General features: G+C 47.1%; 1 pseudogene; it reads right to left on the bottom strand.

Moving 5' to 3' along the window:
* On the bottom strand, nucleotides 1-26909 carry LOC136992329 (uncharacterized; annotated as a pseudogene).
* Nucleotides 26910-27475: the final 566 nt, after the last annotated feature.

The following is a 27475-nucleotide window of genomic DNA, read 5'->3' on the forward strand; positions in this document are numbered from 1 at the left end:
CTAGTTGGAGGCCAGGAAGTAGTGGCGCGCTCCAGGGGCCACTCCTGGGTCCAAGCTCCTGGGTTCAGTGGCTCCATGAGTGACCTGGATGATGGGACAGAGAGTACCCTCAGCAAGTCTGAGGCTGACACAAAACTGGGCGGAGTGGCTGATACACCAAGTGGTTGTGCTGCCGTTCAGAGGCACCTTGACAGGCTGGAGAAATGGGCAGAGAGGACCCTCATGAAGTTGCAGAAAGGGAAGGGCAGATTCCTGCCCTCGGGAGCAATGACTCCCTGCACGGCTACATGCTGGGGGCCGACATGCTGCAAAGCAGCTCTGCAGAGAAGGACTTGGGGGATCCTGGTGGACAGCAAGCTGGCCAGGAGCCAGCAATGTGCCCTGGTGGCAAAGGCAGCCAATAGTGTCTTGGGCTGCATTAGAAAGAGTGCCGCCAGCAGCTCGAGGGAAGCCATGCTTCCCCTCTTCTCAGCACTGGTGAGGCCACAGCTGGAGTCTGGTACCAGTTGTGGGCTCCGCAGGACAAGAGAGACGTGGAGGTGTTGGAGTGAGGCCAGCGAAGGGCTCCTAAGAGGGCTAAGGGACGAGAGCATCTCTCACAGGAGGAAAGGCGGAGCGAGCTGGACTTGTTTAGCCTAGGGAAGAGAAGGCTGAGGGGGAATTTTTTCCATGCCTCGAAATATCTGATGGGAGGCAGTCAAGAAGACGGAGTCAGACTCTCTTCTCTTTTCAGTGGTGCCCAGGGACAAGACAAGAGGCGCTGGGCACAAACGGAAACACAAGACATTCTGTCCGACTCTGTGGAAAAGCTCTTTTACAGTGAGGGTGACTGAGCACTGGAACAGGTTGCCGATTCTGTGGCTGTGCACACACATGGGGTCTGGGGGGGGGGGAATGAGTGTGTCACACACCCACACTGTGCTATGCACACACTATTGCACACTCACATGGAGGCAGGTGGGGACTGTGTTACACACACTCCCGCCTGCGCATGAGGTAGTGAACAGAGTGGGGTGCCTATGTCAGGACACATGCACTTACACATGTGCACACTGCTGCACAGTCACACCATGGCAGGTGGGACCAGTGTGTCATGCACACTGCTGCACTTGTGATGGCTTGCAGAGTGTGCAAGAATGTGTCAGACATGCACATTGCTGCACATGTGATGGGGTGTGAGAAACTGCATCACTCACCTTGTGTATCTGGGCTTGTGCACAAGCCACGAGAGGGTTAGCTGTGAGCGTGTCACACATGCACCCTCACTTCTGCTGACACACACCCTCCAAGGGAGACTCACACACCTGTGCATAATGGGGATCTCCCCCTCCCCCCATCCCTAACCTAACGGCCAACCCTGACACAAGCAAGCTCCTTCTTGCATGGTGAGAGGAGCTCGGCTGAATGCCCCGAACAGAAATCAGCAGGGTGTAAAAGTGACTCAGAACAGATTTTTCTTTCACCTTGCAGGTTTAAGCCACTCAAGATTTCCAGGAGCTTCACCCAGCCTGAGAAACTGGAGGAGGAAACGCTCATCTGTGCACACTGTCAGCACCAAGGGAATGGCATTGGTTCCCCTCCTGATAGAAAGTGCCCTTGGCAGGATCCTGCATGAGGTTCCCCTAATGTCACTGGGGAAGGCACCCAGGGATGGCTCCCTGCCCCAGCCACGCTTGCTCTGGCTTTCTGCATGGCAAAAGAGAGGTCAGTCTTTATGAGATGCTTCACAAAGGTGCAGCAACACCACCAGGCACTGAGCAAGTTAAAAGCATAAATCTACAGGGAAGAGCAGGCACCTGTATTTCCAACTCCCTGTAACCTCTGAGACTGCACTCCTCCTCAAAAATCACCCTACCTGATGAACCTGAACACAGCCTTTTCCCACAGCACAGAGCTGCTCCTTGTGCACTCCCAGCCCCAGTCTCATGATCACCAGACAGACTCCAGAAAACAGCTACAGGAGGAAGCAGCTGAGCCAGGGCTGTGCTTTTCCTATAGTCAAAGCCCAGAGAAATTAGATTTGGGGTGAAGCTGAAAGGAGGCTTTTTCAAATAATTGTTCAGTCAAAAAGGAAATGGAAAGACACTGTATGACGTCAAACAAAACACTACTTTGATATAAAGCAAATTGCCTTTTAATACGTACAAAGCACGTGAGTTTCAGTATATCTTTTTTCTTCCCCGACATCATTTGTCTGCAAACAGCATACAAAGAAACCATGAAGTGTAAAGGTAGTCACTTGTCATAAAAATATACCTTATATGCACATACATAACATATAGGCAGTTAAGACATGAGTAACAAATAATGCATTGGGGACACAGAGGGTCTGTCTTGGCCCTAGTCAAGGGAACCAGATAGGGTGCCACTTCCTCAGGGTGCCATGGGAGGAAGAACAGACCTTGCAGTAAAAACACCTTCATTAATAACTCCCACAGGACATGGAGCACTCAGCTTCCCCCCAGGCCTGGGTCATGCACCCTTTCATACCACCCTATACATATCACAACAATAAAGGCTGGCGAGAGGTGTCCACCCTGCTGCTTTTTTTAAACCAAAGTGTCTCTTCTCTTAAAATTCCTAGCATTTGAATGCATGAAGTGCAATGCTCTGTCTCACAGTCTATCAAGTCCTTGCCCTGCCCTAGATACTCCTCCAGATCTCCTCTTCAGACAGGTCAGGCACATTTCTAGCATCACTCTCCTCCTGGCCAGTTTATCTGGTGCTTGTACTAAGAAGCTTCCCTAGAATTTCCCCCCTGGGCAATGCCATGAGGCAGAGGCTCCGGGAACCCCAGGATGGCAAGGTATGAAAGGTGAAAGCTGGGAATGAAGGAAAAGAACCTGGGAGACAAGGCCATTCCACTGCAGTTCTCCTTTTATGTCCACTGTGGCACCTCTAGATCAGGAGAGCACCAATTCGACAGAACCAGGACACGTGCAGGTTTGTTGTTGGGATAGTGCTGGGATCATCGTCTGATTTTGCTTGCTTGGGGATTGCTTCAGTATATTTTTCCACCCAGTTCCATGGCAAACAGACATTTAGTGGTGAAAAATTTTGTTTCACCAAAACCCGTTTTTCCACTGAAGACCGTCTTTTACTGAACATTTACAACATGCCTGGATATACAGAAAATTTAGCAGCTTTCCCTAAATTACCATTAGGCTAATGGGAAGTGGGACTATTGCAGTGGGTCTGACAGAGAAAAGCTCTGGTGTGTTCTGCTAAACCAGGATGGAGTTCAGTGTCTGCATGAGGCCAGCCTCTCTGGTATGTCCACAGCACACTGTGACTTTCTGAGCACCTGCAAAAATTCCCTCCAGCCCTCTGAGGAGCACGCTAGAGAAGTATCCACATCTAATGCTTTGTTCTCTGGAGTACTGCCGGAAATCAGACAGAGGGATGAGCAACACCACAAGAGAAGAGGCTGACCTATCTCCATGCCATGTGATATCCTGGCACCGCAGTCTCTGACTTCATGGCTAAAAGAGTGCACAAGGAAGTGCAATGTTACCTTGGTAGGTTGGCAAAAATGCTGGCAGGGGGAGGAGCACATCTGGAACAGCTGAGAGCTCAAAGACCAAATTTCGGTCCCTGAATTCATGGCTGAGCCCCAGAGCCTGCTGGTTAAGTGAAAATGGAAGCCCAGAGGGTCAAACTACAGCATCTGATGTGGCTTTTCCTCCGAGTGTCCAAGTACAAGGTTAATGCCACAAAACCAACACCTTAGAAGCACATGGGGAAAATAAAAGCACAGTGGTAAACAAAAAGACTGTCGTCAGACTACGGCACATTGTTCTGCTGGTAACTATGCCACACAATGAGAAAAAGCAGTATCCACTTGATTCTGGTGCAAGAAGCACAGGGAACAGGCCTGGGATGTGAAGCTCAGCATAACGGGCATAAGGGGGGAGATCTGGAGGTCCCCAGCCACTCTGACATCTCTGACTGACCTGGCTTGCCATATCTGGCCTCACACCAAATTCCTCATCATTCTTTTTTCTGTGGACTTTCCCTGCCAAATCTGGGAGAATTTGGCCCATGGTGGAAAAAAAATTCCTTTGGTAGAAATACAATAAAAGGAAATTTAAAGAAGTGGTTGTCCTGGTCTCCCAGGACAACAGTTTTAAGGCCACAAAGTCAGTCCAAAGTGGAAAGGCAGAAGACAGTCACCGGCTCTCTTACTTCCTTTCTTTATCAGGACTTTGGGAAGAGCATGCCATCCTTAGCAACTGCAGGGGTAAACTCCATCGCAGGGGGTTCCTCCATCTGGTGGCACTGCTGAGCACAGGAAAGGAAGGCAAGGCAAAGACAAGTCAGTGGCAAACCCAGGGTGAGCAGAATGGAGATCAGCTGGACCTTCTCTACTTGGCTGAATGGGGAAGGTCATGGACTGGTTGGTACCCGTTCCTCCAAGATTCCGCAGAAAAGGTAGCTGAGGGGGCCAAAACCATGATATGCCTCTACTCTAGCCAACTCCACTTCCCAGTGAGACCCTTCAGAGGCTGCTGAGCTTCTCAAAATGCTTTATAACAACCCCTTTTTTAAGGAAGCAGGGTCACGTTGGGGTTGGACTGTGTCCTGATCACAAGGAAAGGAGAAGAAGGGATGGAGACAGGGAGCAAGGAGCAGAGTGGAGGTGTTCAGTCAGTCTGGGATGATGTGAGGGACTGAATGGCAACCTAACAAGCCAGCAGCAAGGGTGATCCACACACATGGGTGATGGTGAGACTTATAGATGCTTATAGAAACAGAAGTTTAATGGTGTGTACCTGCAAAGCCAGGCTGGCTGGCCAGTCTGCAAGAACCTCCTAGGAGCACACTGGCCAGCAAGTAGGGAAGGAGGTCTTACACCATGATGAGAAGGAAAGGAAGATTTCACTGCAAACTCCAGCTGTGTCTTAGCAGTTGATACTCATGCCAAAATACAAATATTGTCCCTGGGCTGGGAGGTCAGGCTCTCTCAGAAACCCTCTTTCAGATTCCTTTGCCTGCTGGTGGCTCACATCCATCACTGCATATGAGAGACCTACCCATGATTCCTCTTTCCTTGACCCCAAGAGAGAAACAAACCTCCCTTCCAACATGGCTGCACTTCCCTGAATAACTTCTCTTGGAGAAGCTGCAAAACACTTGATACTATGCTACCTAAAAGCACTGCTGTGGCACCTCATTTCAGGCACTGGAAGATAAAATCCTGACTGACCAGGAAGTGTGTGGCATCACTTGACGGGGTGCCTGGCCAGGTACAGAAAAGCCCATAATTGCCAGATACTTTTCAAAATATGGCTCCCAAACTGCAGATACTAGTTCACAATGAGGCTTGAAAATAGACTTTTTCTATACAGTTTTAAAGAGGTGTCTGGGAGAAGGGTCAGGAAAATATTCTAAAATTATTAATTCAAAGAAATGGGCTTGTTGCTTAGAGCTATCCTTGTGGTCTGAAGCATTTCTGGGCATTTTTCCTGTGCAGGAGCCTGGAAGCCACCTGGCTTTGTCACACAAAGGGTGCACAGACAGCTACAACTGCCAGCAAACAACACCCCATCTGTCCCTGTGTACCCCCGCTCACCACCCCTCGCTCCACATGTGCCTCTTAGGTCCCACAACCTTCACACCTTACCTTGAACTGAACATTTCAAGCACAAAGCGGCTGCCCACCTGCCTGTTTGTCTATGAAAGACACCAATGGAAAGCAAGGGCCTAGCTCAGGGGAGGGTGCTTTTGCACCTACCTCCACAGGGAGAGTTGTTGAGGAACCCTGCATGGGTTCTGATGAATAATGTGATGCTCCTGGTTGGCTCTCACTGTGGCAACACAAAGTGCTTGGGAGCTGGGGAAGAGATATTTTAGGGACATCCTTAAGAAAGGCATTTTGACGTTTAAAGAAGCCCTTGCTATCGCTGTACTCCCACTGAGGCAGCACAACGTGGTCTGTCTGCTCGATGTTTGGGTCCATGCCATTATCCAGCAGGAGTCTGTTGTGTTGCATCGGAGTTAGCTCACTGCATCCCTGAGGATGTGTCCCAGCCTGCAGAAGCTGTGACCAGTGCTGCATTAACCACTTGTCCTCTTGGAGCATCACCCAGTCCCCTTCCCAGTAAAAGCTGGACACTATGGGGGGAGCAGGAGGCTGTTTGGGCAAGTTCCCATTTCCTGGCTGCTGGCCAGCTTCCAATGGCTTTGATTCTCGCACAAGGAGAGCTGCTGCTGCATTATGGAGGTCCTCAACTGCAGAGAACTGGACTGTGCAAGACTTGCGCAAGCCCTGTTCAGGGCAAGGAAGGGGTTGTAAGGATGACAACCACAGCCCAGCCCTTAGGGAGCCAAGCACGCTCTGTTGGCTACCGGCCAGAGCAGTTTGCTGTGACTTCATCTGCATTCCTGCTACTCCCAGCATTTTTGGAGCCACAGTCACCCAAGCTTCTGATGGGCAATGTCCTGGAGCAATGCTCTGCCTCAAAGCATTGGCTGGGTTTGCCAGGACTAGAGTATTGTGCCACTGAGTCACTAGCGCATTTGAATCCAATGGAGGTGGACAGCCTGAGCCCGTCAGCTGGCACCCTGTCTGGCTCTGATTTTTAGGAACAATGCTGTCTGCAGAAAGGGAGCTGGTACCTTCTCCTTGAACAATTGTCCTGGGTTTGCCAGCTGACCTGTTACAGAGGGCTTGCTGCGAGAGCCTGAAGTATCTGGGGTGGTTCCTCTCATGAGCACAGCTGGATTAAATGGGACCTGCTGTTTCGGTTGAGCAGAGCTGCCCTTGGACATAATGGAGACAAGAGAGACTACAGCATCTTGGTCTTGTGCATCGGGTGCCTGACACGGCAGTGGTGTTTGAAACCCCAGTGGTGCAGGAGCTGCTGAATTAATTGCCCAGAGAGCTGCAGGACTGCTTTCCTCACTGCAGGATGTCACTGTTGCACTCTAGTGAGGGAAGTCCATGCTCTTCCCAGTGTCCTTCCTGAATGGCATCTGTTCCATGTAGGCGTTCACCCCACTGCCCATCCTCTCACCAATGTTCTGAGATGTCAGCCCCTCTGCACCCAAGCCGAACAGAGTCTCCTTCCACTGCTGCAGCTCCATGTTGTCTGCATTGAGGTTCTGGAGGGTCTGGCAGACGTTCTCGTCCACCTTACTTTTCTCAAAGAGGGTTTCAATGATGACCAGGAGGGAGTCGCTGTCCTCCTTGGTGTCGCTGGCTTTCTCGTCCTGGCCTGGCCTATCAGGCTTGTCACCGAAATCGGGAGGAAAACTCCTTAACACCAATTTAGCATTAAGAAGCAGGCATTCTCTTTATTACGGTGCCGGGTACATGGGGGATAGCTCCACCCAATGTGCACACCGTGTGTCGCATCATCTAAAGTTTATATTGCTCTATCATATGCCTATGCATTAAATTTCCAGGAATGATTATACATACTCATTCTATTTCCTAGAAATAATTACTACATTTACATAATCATTATGCATGCAGTCTGAGTCTCTGGGGGTCTTCTGTGGGGGTCTCTGGTGGTCTCTGGTGGTCCCTAGTGGTGTCAGAAGAGGTGTCACTCAGCATCTTGCCATGAACTTTGCTCTACTTTTCCATACATGGTCTCAACTTGGCCTGCTTCCTTGTTTGAGAAAAGCTGTCTTGGTCCTAATCTTGGCTCCAACTGGCTTCTGCTGGTTTATCTGTACTTTCTCAGGATGTATCAGTCCCAGCTGCACTGGTATCCTTGGGTATGTTTGTCTGAGGCTCCTGTTGAGACTCCTTCTTGTCCAAGCTGGTAACAGTTCCCCCATCCCCCCCCCCTTCCCTTTGAGACTCTTTCTTGTCTGGGCCTTTTGGTAACAGGCTCACTGATGAGACCTGTCAAGGGGAACTGCGGTACATTATCAGCATGAGAGACATACACAGATGCATCCTGCTTCTTCATGGCCCCAAGAAGAGAACTGGGGTATACTGAGCACTGCTCCATGTGGGAGTCTTTATTTGTCTGAAACTCCTCCTTAGTCTGGAAGGAATCCAGGAAATCAGGAAGGTCATTCCCATATAAGACTGCTTCCCCCGTGGCAAAACTAAAAGGCAGCTGCAGGTTGCGCTTCTGTAGGCATATGAGATCAGTAGACAGATCCAAGATTCTGTTCCCATGTGTCACAGAATTACAGAATCACAGAATGGTTGAGGTTGGAAGGGACCTCTGGAGATCATCTAGTCCAACCCTCCTGCTCAAGCAGGGTCACCTAGAGCACAGTGTACAGGATCGCGTCCAGGCGGGTTTTGGATATCTCCAGAGACAGAGACTCCACAACCTCTCTGGGCAACCTGTTCCAGTGCTCTGTCACCCTCACGGTGAAGAAGTTTTTTCTCATGTTCAGATGGAACTGTCTGTGTTTCAGTTTGTGCCCGTTGCCTCGCGTCCTGTCGCTGGGCACCACTGAAAAGAGTCTGGCTCCATCCTCTTGACACCCTCCCTTAAGATACTTGTACACATTAATAAGATCCCCTCTCAGCCTTCTCTTCTCCAGGCTAAACAGGCCCAGCTCTCTCAGCCTTTCCTCATAAGAGAGATGCTCCAGTCCCCTAATCATCTTTGTAGCCCTTTGCTGGACTTGCTCCAGTAGTACCACATCCCTCTTGTACTGGGGAGCCCAGAACTGGACACAGTACTCCAGATGGAGCTTCACCAGGGCTGAGGAGAGGGGGAGGATCACCTCCCTCAACCTGCTGGCAGCACTCTTCCTGATGCACCCCAGGATACCATTGGCCTTCTTGGCCACAAGGGCACATTGCTGCCTCATGCTTCATCACTCATGAACTTTTTGCAGAATGCAGAGGCCTTAGTAGCCTCTCATATCCAGCCTTCCTATGGGAGTGGTATGTGGACTGGCCCTGTTTTTCTGACTTCAGAGACCTTCTACTGCTGTTCTTGCTATTCAAACTTACTGTTCTCACCCTGGCACAGTGGGCTATATGATGGCAAGATGCCATCTCTCCGCATCCCACTGTAAGTCTCGGGTCCTGCAGGCTGATGGGGTCTCAGCTTAGCTGAGGAGAGACAGCAGTCCTTAAACAAGATGCAACCAGCCCTGGTAGGGCTGAAGTCACATTCAAGAGACTGCTGGCTAAAACATACTGAAAATTATGGATGGCAAGAAGAAGATAAAGTCCTAGTCTGTTCTGTAAGACAAGAACAAGCTAGGCAATGTTGAAAGCTGGCTAATTCTAATTCACCACTATTTTAAGAAAGATGCTCATTGTAATGAAATATACCATTAGACTCTGGGACTCAGTTCCACAAGAGGCAGCTGATACCAAGAAGTGAATGGGATTAAAAGAAGCAGGTTCAACATGTATACAAGCTATAATATATCCACAGTTAAAAGAAACAACTATAGATATAAGAATGATGCACATTTTTGGTTTGCACCCAGCTTTTTCAGTCTCCCATTGCACATCTTCAAGCACTGGTTTTCCTCAAAACTTGACTGTCTTTGGTGGAAAACTTTTGGACTTGAATTCTCTCTGGACTTTTCCCACCAGGAGCAGAAGTTTCCAACAAGCTGGAATCTAAGTGATGCTTCACTGAGAAGCAGCTTATCCAAAAGCTGCCAAAACACAGGTCCTTCCACATCCCCCTGGTTGAAACACCTGATGCCAGTTGCTTGCAGAGACTGGCTAGTGGGCCAGATTGGTCCCACTGAGTCACTATCTGCTCCCTCTACACCATTTTTTGCAGAAGACTGTGCTGGAGTCAAGTCCATTCCCCTGTAGAAAGAAGACTGGCTGCAAAGCACAGACACCATTTCTCTGCGGAGAGGGTATTTTTAGCTCTCCTTTAAGGCTGAGCTTTCCCAGTGCTACACAAGGCACAGAAAACTGATCCCACAGAAAGAGGAAATCAACAATCGGAGTGTACAAGTTAAAATAAATACACAAATAAACAGATTAAGGCAAAGCAGATATTCCTCTTCAGAAGGAATCACAGGCCACCAGCCTTCCCTACCACAGTCACCACACCATCTCCTATTCTGCAGGCCCACTATCTGGCTTCATTAACAGTTAGTGAGCGGTTAAATCAACCAAGGTAAATGTGAAGACGTCACAAGAGACCCTACAGTATCTCCTATCAGCTTGATACAGGCAGCATATGCTCACACTTGTAGAAACTAAGACCAAAGGGAGTAGGGCCTCCTCAGGACCCAGCTGTGCCCATCGTTGCCTTAGCAGCCCAGAGACAGAACTTGTGCAAGCTGCGGTACCTGCCTTTTCACTACTGGTATCACTCGGTCGTTGAAACCACTTCTTGCCATGGTAGCAGGGAAAAGCAAAATGTCCACCTGGGGATACAGGCTATAGCATCTCCAGGACCTGAAACTGCATCCAAACAACATGACTGTCTAGGGTGCTGAGGGATGCAGAGGACTTAGTCTTCAGGACACTACAGACTTGTCCCAGTGTGGAGACAGGTGCTGAGATGTAACTCTCAAAGCAGGAGCCCCGGACGCAGAGAGAAATCACATCCCAATTTTATGCTACCCCAGTCCAATCTAACTAAACCTTGACAGAAATTGAACTGTTCAGCTTAAACAGTGCCATTAAACAAACACCAAGTCTGTCTCAAGACCATTTAAGACAGCATTTTTAGTTCTTTGCTGTATTTCATTCCCTTGAAGACCCTCACAAACCCACACCTCCTTAACCTCAGAGCACAGAAGTTATCACTGACTCCTTTTTTGCTTTTCCTCCTTTCCTTTATCAGGCCTCTCCCCACAGTTTCTTTTTTTTTTTTTTTCCAAAACTAAAACAAAAGTTTGTTTCTGATGAGTTCACACCCTGCCCCAATATCCCCCAAAGCAAGGATCACATGGGAAATGTTTGGGAATTAATGCAAGATAAGAGAGAGCATGACAAAGAAGTGATCTGCAGTTACTAGACAAGTTCTAGTCCTACACATTTGGTGAAGCAAATTTGGTGATCCCTCATGTTCTCAAAGTGCTTGGGCAGAGGCTATCCATGTGTAATGTGTAAGAGGAGGGGGGAAACCCTATTCTGTTCTGAACCCACACACCATCAGGCCTGGGGCCCAGAACAAGCCAGAACACTAGAGGAGATTTACCTACTGCTCTTGTAATCTGCAAAGAAGACTGGAAGGCTTTCACTCAAAAAGTCATGTCAATCAGGATCAATGACTTTTTAAACAGAGAGAATTCAGTGTTACCAAATTAGACAAGAGCAGCAGAAAAAGGAGTCCCTGGTTTTGGAGAACTGGGAGGTATTTTGTAGATCCCCAATGTCAGTCTGAATTTGCTTTCCTTGCCTTTAAAAGGAGGTTTCTAAGCCCTGCAATGTGGAGGATGACCACAAGTGTGAGAAAGAAGAAAGAAGAGCAAAGGGATCAAATCTCTTCACTTTTTGTACATCACATTCCTTAAAACAAACACAGCGACACAACCATGGAAACTAACACATTCTATGCCTCTGGCATAGTCATCACTAAGAAAAAAGATTATTAGCAAAAATCTTGGGGTCAGTTCTACTCTCATGGAGTGAGTTATGCTGGTGGGAGATGGCAGACTCAGCTGATGGCAAGCATCTCTCTTTGAACAGACCCCAAAGATGCTTGCAGTCAAGAAACTGGGATCTTCCAGCTCTCCCAGTGACACCGTGCCAAGCATAGCTCTTTTCTCATTGGACCTGGTCCACAACCCTGTCAAATCAGTACCAGCCTTTGCCTCAACTCTTTAACAAAGGCACTGTGCTAACCGGAACAGGCTCATGCTGTCCATGCAAAACAGCCCTCTCTAGGCAAAAGGCAAACCCACAGATTATAAAATTATTAAAAACAGTCACCCACAGTTTTTCCAAGAAGTACAGAAATATCCAGGGGAGTGTGTTCACCTCCAGGTCACTCTGATGTTCACTGCTGCATTGGCAGTCTCCAAAGCCTGAGTCAGCCTCTCCAATTTGCTGCTGCAAACACTCCTGCATGATCTTGCCAGGGAGGGATTTAAGCCATAAACCTGACTGCATTCACTGCATCAATTACTTCAGGTCCAAACTGCTACAGCTTTGGCCCATGGTAATAACAAACAATAAGGAAATTAACTGAAAGCTAATTTAATATTGACTGCAGTGAAATCATGTGTTAAAATCTGCTCTCAGCTGCCCTGCAGTAGAGCAGTCCATGGCACAGATGGCAGACAAGGATCTTGGATCTAACCTGTGTATTTACATTGGTGCAGGGACAGCTAATTTCTGAGACTGGGAGTAAGAATCACATATGTAAGGAAGTGAAGGTTTACTCTATGCTCCTCTGAGGGCAAGTGAATGGAGACACACTGGGACTCCAGTTCTGTGTTGTGGCAGGACCACATCACCCAATACATCCTTGTGCAGACCAGCATTGCATTTTGCCTTTTTTTTTTTCTTCTTTTTTTAAATACAGACAGCATTCCCCCTTCAGGGCTTGGAGCACCAGAAGTTACCACCTGCCGGTGCTCAACTTCTTGTCTGCAAAGGGCAGCTCTAGGGCTTGCTGCAAAGCTAAGAGGCTGTGATTGTGGCTGAAAGAACCACTCAGGCCTAGCAGGGACCAAGCAAAAGTTCCCATCACAGCTGTCTGGAGAGCCTTGGATGCCCAAATCATTCAAGACCTTTCCCTGACTTCATCCTAAATATGTTACAACCATGACATGGGCACAGTGTAAAAATACATGCATGTATATAAATCTCAGCTACAACACTGATTGCTCTTCACAGTCTGTGATCTGCCACCTTCTGTGCTTCCGCATGGGGAATAGCCCTGAAGCTGATCACAGCTGGGCAGCTGCTACCTGCAGGCTTAACCACTTCACCCCTCCAAGGCAAAATACTTAGCAACCTTGTAGGAGCTGCCTTCAGCTCAACACATACCCCTGGGTGTCTGGCAACACTTGCAAGGAGCAGAGTGAAACTTGAAAAGGAGGTGGGATTGCTGTGTGATGGTCGGGTCACAGCTCCCCGGAGCATGTTTCTTCCTTCCTTTGCACTTTGGCAGCAGCCCAAGCTGGGTGCTCTGTGTAACAGCAAAGTGGGGGCTTGGCAGTAGATAAAACAGAACAGGGATGTGCGTTCAGATCACATGGTCTCAAAAGCAAACAAACAGAAAAAGGCATCTCCTGCTACAAACTGACGCCAGGCTGGGAGTGGGCCAGTGGGTTACTGGGAGGTACCCTGCCATTCACTATTTGTTTTATAAGCTGTTAGTCATCTAGACCTGTGCCAGGCTCTGGAGCATGGTCTTGCACCTGGGGAGGGTTTTCCACTGGTTCTTGTACTGTTTCAGTGCAAGTCCCACACCCTCTTCAAATCCAGAGCGTGCCTTGACGTACTATGCGCCCTGGCTATCTGGCACATCCCACCTTCTGAAACCAAGAAGAAAACTTCACAGCAGACATCAAGGCAGGTCTCATTGTTTGGGGTGACCTTGGTCTGGGAAGACGGCACAGAAGCAAACAGTGAACAGCACATCCTCTGAGCAAGTACCTTTCATCCCGCAGAATATTTTAAGCCTTATTTTCTTGCAGCTTTTGCCTTTGGCAGAGCCAGAACTTTGCCACATCAGCAATCACTTCAAGATGTTTCTCTGTAACTCCAAGCATCTGCTTCTTTTGTTACATCAACCCTAGGAAATGAACTCCAGCACAGATCTTCAGGGCTAGCTGGAGGTTTTCCAAACCATTCAGCATTAAATAAATCCATCCAAGCTTTCTGAGGTCTCGCTGTTTGAAGCAAGTGGAAACTGCGGGTGGAGTTCCCATCACACCACAGAGCCCGGATCACCCTAATGGCTGGCAGCACTGCCAACATAAAGTCAAGCTTTTCTCCTTGGACACATATTCTCAAAAAGACAGGGATCAGCAAAGTCACTTGGGATTTATCCAGGACTCCATCAGATATAAGTCCAAGCAGTGACTGCTGCAAATTGGTTTGAAGACACAAGTGCAAGTTCAGGTGTGAGGTTTCTCCATCTCTCATACAATGACAAAACCTTTAAGTGACTTTCCCTTTCAACGATTTAAGAACCTGATAAGAAGCCAGAATGTGCCAACCATTGGAGGAAAGTAATAAGAAACTGGATTGTTGGTTTGCTCTGCTGTCACAGTGCCAGGGAACAGGATTTCCAGATGTTTCCCAGCAGAGTAGTGTCAGAACCATAGAACAACTGCTCAGAATAAACACCCAAATTCCCAATTAAAAAAAAAAAATTGCCAACATGTATATCCCAGAAAAGGAAATAAGAAAGCCTATACTTGTACCCCTTCTCAAAAGAAGAACTCTCTCAAATGAGTGCTCATCACTGGGCAAGATCTATGAGGTCTGTCCATGGAGAGGGCAGAATAGCTGAAAGAAAAATTATGTTTGAGCACTTTTACACTGGCAATGATTTTTAAGTTATTTTGGAGGGAAAAAAGTCTCACTTCTTAAAAGGTTTTTTTAAAAGGCTTATGCAGAGAGACATCAAATCCCTCCACTTAAAGAACTTCTTTCTCCCCCAGGCAGTTATAATACAGTTCATATGTAGATATAGAAGAAATGGGTTTTCATGCCATTTTGTCTCCTACCTAATTTAACTGTAAATATTCCTATCTTTGTAACTTGACAATGGTCCCATGAATCCTGCTAGGTTCACATTTCACAGTACTGCCTTTATCTTTGCCAGCACTGCTTTTGTGCAACCTCTGCACTACTTCTTGCATAGCTTTTGTATTGTAGAAGAGCTCAGGTCAAATCTTTGGAGATTTTAGCAATGAATCTTAAAAGCCAGTCCCTTCCAACCTCAGGCAAAAGGGGGTTTCAGGAGCTGACAGTTACTGGGAAGTTGGACGATCTCCCTAAACATCTTCTTTGACTCCACAAACTTTCCTGCCAAATTTCCATTTTCCATTATAGATCACAGAATGCTTCAAATACAGGAACTAGAAAACTCAGGCAAAATGCTTTTATGCTCCATCCTGAGCAAGGTGACCCTATTTGCACTTAAAGTTTGCAGAGAAATTCAGCTTGAGGCAGAGACGTAGGTCAGTAAAGTTTCTGTCCCAAACACGTACAAATTTGCAGAGATTAAAAAGCAGCAAAAGCAGGGAACACAGTGATATCAGGCAGCACAGAACAGCGCCAAATTCACAGCACCTGCACTAAGGGGACAGACAAGGTACAATAGATGGGCATATGGACATTTGGAGCTTCAAGAGCTTTCCTCTCAAACACCTGAAGGTTGTCATTTCTAGCAAGTGACAAGTTTTTCTGTTTTGTCATTAAAGCATGGACAGAAGAGAGAGAACACTTAAAAGCAAAGCAGATTTAAAAGACTATCCAGTGAGTCATCGGCATGCAGCAGCATTTTCTGGCTTCCAAACAGCCCAGTGCTCCAGAAGCAAGTTCAAATAGCAGAGACATTTTCTTTCCCTCTTTCTTTCAATTTTCAAGACTGTGATCCTTGTCCTGTGAGCTCTCAGATGCAATCCTTCCGCCTATTTTAATCTACTATGGATCCCAGGCAGAACTAATAAGAACCATGGTCCCTACGCAACTGGAACAGGGGAGGATGAAGAACTGCCTTTGTGTCTACTGCTGACACACTGTGGTCAAAGTACTGCTCCTTGTCACCCGCACACATTTAACGCCTGTAATGCCAGCACACACTGAGGGGCATCGGACTCTTGTTGCCTGCCCTCACTCTGGCTGTTCTAGTTATTGTGACCGTTGACCACATCTTCCTCCTGCCCTGATGAAGACAATAGTGAGCTGCAAGGGAGCATTACAAGGCAGTAACACAGGGACATCTATGCAAGGACATGCAAATTTAATACCAGGCAAGAATGAGAAAGGCATATGGGTACCCAGCTTTGGGATCTGATTCCCTGAGGAGTTTGGCTGTTGTTTCCTTTTTATTTTCCACTGTGAGTTTTTTCATGGGGACGGACCAACACCAGCGGGAAGAGGTATCCTGGCCAACGCTGATCTTGCTCAGCACCATTGCGCTAAGCAGGGCAGCTGGATGGGCAGAACTCTGATCTGGGCCCTGAACCACCTGGATCTTATCTCATGCAGATGACATGAAAGAAGTCCCACCATACAAATGGGCACTGATAGTAGTATCCAAATCCACTAAGGGTTGCCTTTTACTGTGTTTCACCCATGGCAGTGCCCCAGACCGTGGCCTGCTGACCCACTTTCTAAATCCCATTAAATGGGACTGTCCCCAAGCCACAGGCACGTAACACCCACAGATCAGACAAATCAAAGGAGATGGAGAGTGCAAAAAAACCCTCTTTTTTTCACATTTCCACTTGTATAAGCAGCCAGGCAAGTCTCGGAAAACACAGGGAAAACCAGTCCTGTGACTGGGGTGAGCATGGGAAATGTAGCACAAGAAAATCAGGAGTCTCAGGACATCACCCTTATCCCATTTGCAATGTCCTTCGTGAAAGGAAAGCAGAGTTTGAACACTGAATATAAATCCAAGCCTGCAGAAAGATAGATTTAGGGATCATAACATCGTCAGGCCAGAGCATGGTCTCTCAAAGCACCACCATTCCAGTTGCATAACACTGCAAAACCCACCTCCAGTTCAATGAACTTTTAGAGTGCACCAATCATTACCCCATTTGCCTTGTCCAGCCTAACAAGCAATCTTACAAAAGTCACCATGTAAACTGCACAAAAATCTATGGAATCAGAACCAAATCCAACATGTAAAACTGGAGCTGGGCATGTTTCTTCAAATGAAAGCCATCATCAGTCCCCAATACAAACTGGTGGAAACATCTGGAAATGGTGATTTTTTTCCATGAACTGTGGTCAGCCCTGGAAACAGCACAAGACCAATCTCCTCCTACAGAAAAACTTCTGAGCTTAGCAGAAAACATTAACCACCCCCTGTGAGCCTTCAGTCCCTCCTATAGGAGTTAATACCATTTTCATCCTTGGTTAGAAAAGGTTTTATAAAACATTTCTAAAACAGATCCTTCTCTACCAATTGCTGTTTATTTGTGGTGTTTTGCATGACAGATGATTTATATCAAACTGGAATATTTAAGGTTTGTATCAGTGTTATGGGTATCATGCATTTTTATGAATTTTCTGGTAATTGTACTTCTGCTTGCATGACTCAGAGAAGAGATGATTTCAGGAAAACTTGAATTTCCTAGAAAGTTATCAACAAAACTTCCATGATGGATCTACGCAGACCTCTGAATCTGTTCAAGAAAGCATATTTGCCAGTTTTCCTATGTCGGTGGCCAGGTGGCAGGTTTTACTGGTTTAAGAGACAAAAATGGGGTAAAACTGACCAAGGCCATCAGATATGCTCAGTTCATGAGCTACAGTGAGACAGAGGTCAGGGTCACTTTTACAACACAAAGTGCAGCTGCCAGAGACTGCAAGCTCACAGCCACTGGTGTCTTTGGGTTGGACATGCAAACCAGGCACTGTCAAAGGGAGCTTCTGAACACAAATACATGAACTGGACCCAAAAGACAGAGACACTGCTTTAAAAAGGCTACTCATTTCAACATAAGCTAAATGGCAGTAAAAATTCCCCCGGGGAAATCAAGCAGGTATTACAAGTTCTGCAAGCCAGTTCAGCCCTGTCCCACTGGAGAGCGAGGTATGTGGATCCCTCCATCACCACTCCCAAAAAGAAATCAGCTAAAGGCCTACTAGCTCTGAAGGGTCTCCTTGAGAAAGTTTCCAAAACAGCAAGAGCTATTTTAGGGGTGGCTGGATGAAATACAGTCAATGTATACATGCTGGGGAGGACCAAGGAATTGCTCAAAAGCAGCATCATCAATCTCTTATCAATCTCTCTCCAAACGTTTGAACTGAAGCTTAAAAAGGCAAAAACAACAACAAAAACCCAAACCCAGTTTGCTTTCACTCTATTCCCAGGAGCTCTGCCATGTTTAAGGGCTGGAATCTTGGATACTGCAAGACTGTACTTTTGATAGACATCTGTTTACTGTGGAGGGTCATGACAGGGTTAAGTTGGAGGAAAGTTGCACGCCATGGGAAAAGGGGAACAGGGGAAACTGTTGCTAGCTCGAACAAAGAAGGGTCTGAACAGGGGCAAGTATACCCAAGGACACCGGTGCAGCTGGGAATGATACATCTTGAGAAAGTACAGATAAACCAGCAAAAGCCAGTGGGAACCAAGGCTAAGAACAAGTCAGCGTTTCTCCAACAAAGAAGCAAACAAGACATGATCACTGCGTGCGTGATCGGTGCAATGATTGGCTACCTGTGACATAATCTGCATAATGATTGGCTTAGCAAAGTGTATCTGAGAGTTGCTGAAGTAGCTAACTTTTTAGTATAAATATGTGTCAGAATAAACAATAAATGTCTCAGGACGCAAACCCTCCTGAGTCCGTGCCATTCATCCGCCACAGTTTACTGCAGTTTTGAATGAAGAGATGAAAGAGGAGGCTGTATGCAAGACTAGACAAAAATGGGGAGGGAAAGATAGCAGAGAAAGACATCTAATTTCTCTTTTCTAGTCATACCTGCTTTCAGAAGCAATAGGTCTATCTGCTGCAACCAAGATTTGAATATCTTCTCCAAAGGAGAGAGTAACAAAACCGAACTCAAAATCATGGCACAAGGACTTCAGCAATCTCCGTGAAATGCATGATGTGATACACCATAAGCAGGGTGCTGCAATTTGCAGATAGCACAGCACTTCATCAGGCAGAGCCAGAATCCAGTTCGACCTTGATAAATTGGTGAAACAATCTGAAGTCGAACAAAATGAATTTCAGGGCAGACATGGACAAAGTGAGGAAGGGGAGAAAATCAAATGCACAGTGCCCAAATGGATGTAATTGGCCTATTAGAACAGGTCTCCAAGACAAGGATGGGTCTCCAACTGAATGAGAATCCATGCAACAATGATTTATTTTGCAAAGCAAGTCTCATGCTGGAAAGGTGTGTGCTGAACATGTCAGTGGGAACCGCTCTTGCTCAGAGGTAAAGAGGCCCCAGCTGCAGTGCAGTATCCAGCCCTGGGGTGTCCTTGTGAGGAAGAGACATCCACTGGCTGGACAGAGCCCCTGGAGAGTCCGGAGGGACAGGTCTACAAACCTGGCATGGGGCAAAATCTAAAGGAACTGAGTTTATTTAGTTTGAAGGAGAAAAGACATGCTAAGAGCCTTCAAGCACAGAGTGACGCTGTCAGCTTTCTGCCCACCCCATGCTCTGCCTATATCTCTCCACATCCAGCTTAACCAGGGTTCCCTGGCCTGCTCTGTTGAGCACAAGACTCCAGAGACAAAAAACTTGTCTGTCTTTGCCCTGTATTTCCTGACCTGCACCCCATGCCATGCACGCACAACAGGCTATACCTCTCCCATCTGCAAGAGTCTCCCTTATCCACAATTACTGCTCTGCAGTGTTTAAGTAACTGCTTTTGTAATCGGATTATGAAAATAATACCTGGCAGCATTTCAGGCTTTATTTACACTGCAGCCTGAAGTTCACATCCTGCTGGCTGGTAGCACAGTGTGATGATCAGATGCCTCCAATCAGGCAGATCTGCTCTCTGCTCTGCATGGCTGTTTTTTCCATCCTACCTGGTGCATAATCCCAGATATGTGCTGGGTGCTACAAAGTCCTGTCATATTAATAAGGGTTGATTGCTGCCTTTTCTTTGAAGATCAACAGGGAAAGCAATGAAGGTTAATGTGGTGCCAGCACTATCTTGGAGGAAGATAGAAGGATCTGTTGCATTCCAGATCTACCAAAATCATCACATCTTTTCTTCATGATATTAGGCTGCTTGTCAGCAAGGACTCATTCATGCTTCCCTGCATTCCACTGACAAGCACGGAATGAATCCTATTTCCCAGGTCTGTCTCTCAGAAAGCAGACACCAGAGGAAAAGGCATTTGGAAATGGTTGTTCTTAGTTTAACTTTGCCTCTGAAGAGCCCAACAATGTCCAAAGCATGTACAATGCTATGCACAGAGCAATTACTTATCTCACGCGAAGGCAGCCAGCTCAGCATGCTTTCCCTGCACTGCAAAGCAGCTGTTTGCCAACACGACGGCTTGTAGCTGTGTAATTACTGCAGGCACTATGAAGATTTAGCTCAGGTCCTATATCAGAGGTGCTCAACCCCCACAAAATCTCACCTTGAGGGGGCCAGGCCTATTTAACTTCAGAGGACTCTGATAACTCTGACTCCTCTGTCTCCTAAAAAATGGTTTACAGAAATAGTGAATCCACAGAAAAGTAGAGGGGGAACATTGGGTAGCCAGTGAGGCTGGTACCAAAGGGATTCCCTGTAGTGTCCTCAAACCTAGGCAGTAACACAGCTCAGCTCACATTCACAGCAGCAAAAGCCTTCAACACTTGAGACAGGGGCTGCAAGAAATACTGGGAAACTGTTTTCATGGCACAGATTTCATCTTGGTTTCCTGCATAGAAGAGAGCAAAGAGAGTCTCCTTGTGTCCCCCTCACTTCCTTCAGGGTCCTGCTCTGAGGAAGGACCTCCTGGGTCACAGCCTTTCTAACTCAGCCACAGTCACCGGGTACTGGTACAGGCTCAGGGTAATGTTGCAGCCTGTGAGAAATGCTGAGAGCCAGCAGTAGCTGTTAACACTTAGGAAGATCTGCCAGAGGTGCTCGGGAAACAGCTAAAACCATGAGAGAGGCCAGGTCAGCACCTATGACTGAGCAGCCATCATCTTCAGGATGAGGATGAGGACCCACCCTGCATACAGCTGTACTGTGTGGTATGCTAGTGCTCAAAAGCCCCCAAGTCTTTTGTGGAGGCAACGCAGCAAGCCTGTCCCATCACATAGGGAAAGCTGTCTGAGGACCAGGAGTGAGTTAGTAAGTGTTTGCACAAACACACTCTAGTGATGAAGGCTGCGGGGATTTAAAATGGTAAGAGAAGAGGGGTCACTGCACTGGTCCTCCCAGTCTGCTCTCCTTTAGGACCCAACCCATTGCAAAAGCAGTTTCCCTGAACTCCTGTAATCCAGCAAGGATGGGCCAGCATTGGACTACGCACTCCAGCAGCTGGCAGCCACATCTGTTAACCTTGCACTTCCCAAACTATAGAGCTGCCCCTCTGTCGCAGCGCTCTGGCCGACCAGCCCTGGGCAGGGAAGGGGAAGCTGGGCCCCAGCCGGGTGCTTTCCAGCCATGTTTCCCTTCTCTCATACCATTCCCACAACAGCCCTTGGGGCTTGCCCTTCGGGAGCTCTCCCTCCGAGTACATGATACACGTGGCATGAAAGGAGACACCCAAATCTAGATCCACGTGTCCTTTACCCTCCAGTTCCTCCAGCAAGGGGTTATTTCAGAACTGTTATCTCACCTCCTGCTTTTCATGGGGCCAGTCCTTCCCCTCTGCTTTGCCTTGCAGAGCACAGATCAACCTTCAGTCTCTGCACACTGTGGGGTGGTCCTTTGTCAGGGCCCCATCTTGCAAAGATATCCAGGGGCTGTGAGGCTGTCCCACAGCTTTAGGGCTGCTTTGCAAGAGAGCATAGAAGAGACCAAATTTAAAGACCTAGGGTAAAAGTCTAAACACATTATTTTTTTCTACCCTCATGCAAGTGACCAACATGGTTATCTAACTTAGCCTGGAAAAAGTACCTCTCCTCCACCAGCCTACAGGCTCTGGGCATGTGCTCTGGTTCTCACCTGAAAAACCAGCTCTGCAGGACAGATTCCACAATTAAAGCCTCAAAGCTGAGCTACAGCTTCAGGAGTATGAGCTGATCCATCAGCAAACCCAGGGTCTGGGAAAGGCTCCTTTGTGGTGTATAGTGTGAACACATTAGCACAAAAATACCCTGTGCTATGGCTGGGATGAGAGGGTGACCAGGAGGTCTGTGCACCCAGGATAGCTCTGCACATAGTGCAGATCTGCTCTTTGCAGGTATTTGTCTTGCTCATAACAGCAGTGCCGCAGCTGATGTGCAATGTGTGCAAGGTGTCCCACCTCCCCAAGATTGGGTTAAATCAGACCAATGACAAGGACAGCGGAAAGACTAGGAGCCTTCAGCACAAATGTTTATATCAGCAGTAACTACCTCAGATACATCAATTGCTGCTGAATGTCCAGTCTGCCTTCATTCCTGTGGGGTAGTCACACACTCAGCCTGTGGGCAGAAGGAAGGGGGCTGCATTCACATGTGTGAAAAATACACCAAAAAGCCCCTGGTTCTGAGGGCAGAAGTGAAAAGGTAGCAATGTCTGGCCACAGTCACTTTCCTGATGTGGTTGTTGCCCTTTACTAGGGATCTCCACAATGACTGGCAAGCGGCAACGCTTCAAAAGGAGGCAAACACAAAGAGTTTGGTTTCCCAGACACATCAGCTTAACCCTTCATCCTGCAAAAGTGAATTGGGGTCTCTGCGTATAAAGCATTACAAGCAATTTCATAAAAATGCTCATTAGAGAAACCGGACCTATCCATCACAGCTCAGCCTAACAGGGCCAGGGAGGTAAACGCAGCAGCAAACCACCAAGTAAGAGACTCTGAGGAAGGAAGGGAAGAGAAGTGAACTAAATAAATGACATACTGAACAAATGCCTTTAGAGTAGTCTTGTTTAACCTGTCATCTGCAAGGCATCAGAGAGTGACATAGAGAACAGCCCTGTGTAACTATTCCTGCCCTTGATTACCCGAGAGAGACACCAGCCCATGGATCCCAGGGTTTTTGATTTTATTTAATTATAAAAAGTACAATTCCAGTTAGATGAGGGAAATGTTAATGTTCAGCAAAAAACACACATCATATTATCTATCGCTTCCTTCTTTAACAAGTGCTGCTGAGAGTGGACACAGGAAAGTTTTTGGAAAAAAAGAAGTGTTACAAAAAGTAGACTGAGAAACTATGTAGGATGTTTCAGCTGCTAGACAGGCACCCAAGCTATCCACCTCCACTCATGGTGCCATTTCTCTGCTGGACTACATCCTTTTCACAAGTGATGGGGACAGGGCTCTCTACTCCTTGCTCTGCTCCTGACTCCCTGTGCAACCCCTGGCAAATCACTTCATCTTCCTGTTTTCCACCATCTGCAGCTCACAGTTCCCCCTCATGAAAGCAACACACACCCCAGCTTTCTAACCACGTTATTTTGTGCAATGCAAGGCTTGCACAGCAGGGGACACCCCATGCTAAACTCACACTTCCAACAAGGTGAAATTTGGCAATCAACTTTTTTGACTGAGCTTTGCTGTACAATCCAATGTGCTGTGTTCCTGTTACACCCCAAATCACAGATCTCAGTGAGAGCATCGGAAACATTGCTGGATTAACACAGACTGTCAGCATGGGGCAGGAGAAATGCATTAATTTCCAAAGGCCCAATATACCAGGAACCACTGCTTAAAACAAAGCCCAAAACCAGGTAGGCAGCACACGGCAAAAATAACTGATGGCATTTCTTGCAACCTGGTTGCCAGTATTTTAAAGCAGGCAAGAGCAAGTTGCATTTCCTTTTCTTCCTGTGGTATTTCAGACAAGAAGAGGGAAGGGAGCAGTTTAAAAGACTTTTAGAAAAATCTTTCCACACAGAGAACTCCCCTTTTGCTCTCTGTGTCCCAGGTAGTCTCCTGCAATGTCCCTCCTGAGACCCAAGTGACCCAAAAGCCAACCAGATGGGCTGTGCCCATCTCACCCAGACTCCAGAAAGCCCCTGCCTAGGCCTCCCTTCCCACTAGTAAAGGTGAGCTATCAACCAACCTCCACCTGAAAATACAACACCCAGTGGAAATCCCAGGGACCACACTAGGGCCATGGCTCAGTCCATCAGACACCATCCCAGGCACTGCCATGACAACCAGCTCATTGAAGATGCTGCCTTTTGGAAGATGGCAAGGGAAGGAGACCTGCCCCTGGACACATTAAGCCCCAGGAACCTTAGAAAGGAGAGAAATGCTGAAAAAGACATTTCAAGCAAAGAAAGAAAGCAGAGGCAGGAACCCTAATGCTAATATTTTCTCTGCGTTGGACTTGAGGTGTCAAACAGCTACAGCTGGCCAGACTACCTTCCCTAGTAGCAGAGAAAAAAAAGCCATTCAGGTCAACATCAATAGGACCTTCCCCTCCCAGCAAACAAAGTTAGATATATCATTTCAGGTTGAGCTAAAATGTTTTATCTGACCTAAAATGAAATGTTTATTTTTCCTTTTTCTTTCAGAAATGTTTGTTTCATACATAAATGTGAAACAATGGTTCTTCAATAAGGAAAGAAATGTTTGGTTTAAAAAAAGAAAGTCAAAGCTAAGCACTGACCTCTCCAATCTCATTCTGAAACTGTGTGAACAATTTCAGAGAAAATTATGGCCCTCCCCTCCACCATTCCCGGGGCTAAACTTATTCCCAAATCCCATCAGAATGCAGAACTTTGCTTAGCTCAGCTGCATTTTTCAGCAAATTGTTTTTAAAACATTGCCTGACTTTCCCAAGGGTGTTGCTTTCCAGAAACATCAGGCACTCATAACTGACTGAACAGGACTAAAGCTGGGTGTGCAGAACCTAAAAATGAAGGTGATACCTTTCAGATAGGACACAGGTACAAAGTGGGTCATAGCAGCAGATGAAGGTCTAGGGGGTAGATGTCCCATGATCACAACACCTCCCAATAGGCTTTGCCAACCCCTCCACATGACCACATCTGGACACATAGCACTTTCCTTCCCAGTGCCCCAAGATGCTTTCAGGTCACTACCTCAGCTAAAATACATTTCAGGCCTAAGGATGCAACACTGATGCATTAACACAAGAGGTTCTGGCATTACAACTCATCATCATCCTATCTTCAGAGGACACAACCCTCCACCCCACGGCAAATGTTGCTCAGGGTGGGATGTGAGCAGCACAGGGGGGATTGAGACCCAGGAGCTTTTCCAAGTGCTGCGGAGCCAGCAACATCTCCCCATCTGAGCAGAGCCAATCCTTGCAACGCCAGCCCAGACACTCACCCATGAAGTAGCTCTTCACCTTCAGGTATCCCACAGCCAGTCGGAGGATGGAGAGTTTATCGAGCCTGGTGCGTACATTTTCAGGGAAGGGCAGCAAGCCAGTCAGCTTGTTCAGCTCCTGGTTGAGCCGGTCTCGGTGCCGTTTGGAGGGATTGGACTTCACACTCTCAAGGGGTAGTGTTTTGGGCTGGAAAAGGCCAAGGAGAGTGTAATCAAATGGGCCTGTCCAGCAGGCCATTTCCAAACCCAGCATGGACCTTACTGCAGTAGCAAGGACAGTAAAACATCAGGCGGCCAAAGTAACACTACGTGGCAGCAAGAGCAAGCTCCAGCAAGTCTGCCAGACAATGGCTGGGGGAGATGCAGCCACCCCAAATAGCCACCTTGTGCAGTTCCAGGCACAAAGTCCTCCAGCTGGAGCAAGGGGTGACCCTCAGATGGGCAACTTAATGTGCAGCCTGGCTGAGACAGCCCAGCTGGACACGACAGCCTCGCTCCCATTTCTGGTCCCACTGCTGAGCCTTGGCAGGGAAAGCGACACTGAGGGCAAAGACCTACAAGCCATCACAGCACCTCCTGGAGGTCTAGTTAGAATTCCTTCACCCATGCCCTGCTCTGCTCATCTTTGCTCCTCTTTCTCTCAGCCCATACCCTACCTATTCAGCTGGTCCCTCCTTGGCCACACTCCACATGCTCTCATTAGGTCCTCACAATGGCAAGTGTTAACCTGAACTGTTCACAGGATTCACATCAGCCACTGTCTTTGCCCAGGGTCTGACTGGCCTTTGTCCAGGCCTTGACAATAAGCATGCTGGCAAATAGCAAGAATGGAAAGAGGAAAGATTTTTATTTGAATTTCTTTCAATTAGTTTCCTCTAAGTTTCCCCCCTGCAACCACATTTATCATCATAGGTGGAAGGAAGCTCCATACCTGGAGCTTAGCAACCAGGTAATAAAAATTAACCCTCTTTTCTTTACTCAGAAATCAGAGAGTGTCTGACTGCTCAGAGCCTGACTCCATCGCTTTATTCATTAACTAACGTTACAAAGAGGAATACGTGTGAAAGTCAATGGCAGCACTTGGGAAAAGAGATACTACAGGCACTGCACTTAGAAAACAACTTCTTTTTTAATGTAGAGTTTTATTTGTTTTCTTCCAACTTTCTGATTTCTGACCCTTTCAGATGGGCATTTCCAACCTAAAATAACATCTGATGCCAAACTTGGGCTCTGGGACCAACCCTCAATCTGCAGAAATAGTTCATGAGAGCAGCTCTTTTCTATTTTAAGCTGAGATAGGGACCTGTGTCCTTCAGCTGCTGTTATTTCATACAGTAGGCCTGAAGTCCCTGCCATAACAAAGTCAGTAAGAGGTTAGTTAATGACTTTAATGAATCTGGGATTTCAGCTTGTTGTCTTGGGTTTTTATGCTGACTTGAATTTCCCTGCTTGAAGAAAAACCTTTTAGACTTCTTGGGAGACTGCCCCTCTGTATTTGGTTAGATTGTGTTCCATAACATGCAACCCATACTGTTCTGATGTAATTTGTCTAACCACAAATTCTCTCTCTGCAGGCATCCCCGCTTCATAAGGCAGCTTCGGATAACAGGATCTGCCAGTCTTAGAAACAATTTAAGCTCTCTCCTCTAAAACTACTCTCAAATCTCATCTGGCAGGACTGCTTGCATGTGTGGCAAGAGAAGAAATGAGTATTAAATGAAATACAGTGAGGTGTCTGTTGAATTTAATTGTAGAGATGTACCAAGGGGACTTCTAATCACGGATGGATAATTGAAGCATTTCTTCTGAAAAATTCAGTCATGCTGTTTTGCAACATGACTGTTGGGAGGGACATACCCTGCTTCTCAGAGCACTGAACTTGTCTGTGCAAGTCAGGCAAAACATACTGGCATCAGTGTCTTTATGTACGCCATTAGCCAGCAGCTTAACAAGCACTTTTGAAATCACAATCACTCATCAGGAAGGAAAAAAAATGAAATAGCTATGGAACCTTGCCATTAGAAACAGAGATGAGGTGAAGAAAAAAAGAGGAGAAAAAAATAATTTTGACTTCTCAGATGCACTTTCAAGAAGAGTCCTCTGCACACTCACTATCCAAATACAGTCCACAAACATCCAGAAAAGTGAGGAAAAGAAAAGTAGAGATGGGCAAGAAGCACTGCTCTATATGGTGAGGGTGCAAATTGCTATTTTGCCTCTGGACAAGGCATCCCAGCAGCCCAGCATGGGGGCTTATGCTTTACGTGTTGGCTAGAGGCTGGTGCCAAGACCACCATGTTCTTCTTTTCTATGGGAGGCAGGCACCTGCTGAGTTTCCACCACACCACACCACTTTCCCTTTTGCTTCAGACATTTTAGCTACTGCATAGCACCTTAGAAGGGGAAGAACAGATGGACGATGCCTCTTAGAAGGGATGTTCAGAAAAAAAAAAAAAAAAAGAAAAGTATGAGAACTTCTGCTGCATATTAAAAAGCCAGT

Source organism: Apteryx mantelli, chromosome 6 (assembly GCF_036417845.1).
Source record: "Apteryx mantelli isolate bAptMan1 chromosome 6, bAptMan1.hap1, whole genome shotgun sequence".
In the NCBI taxonomy this organism is placed as follows: Eukaryota; Metazoa; Chordata; class Aves; order Apterygiformes; family Apterygidae; genus Apteryx; species Apteryx mantelli.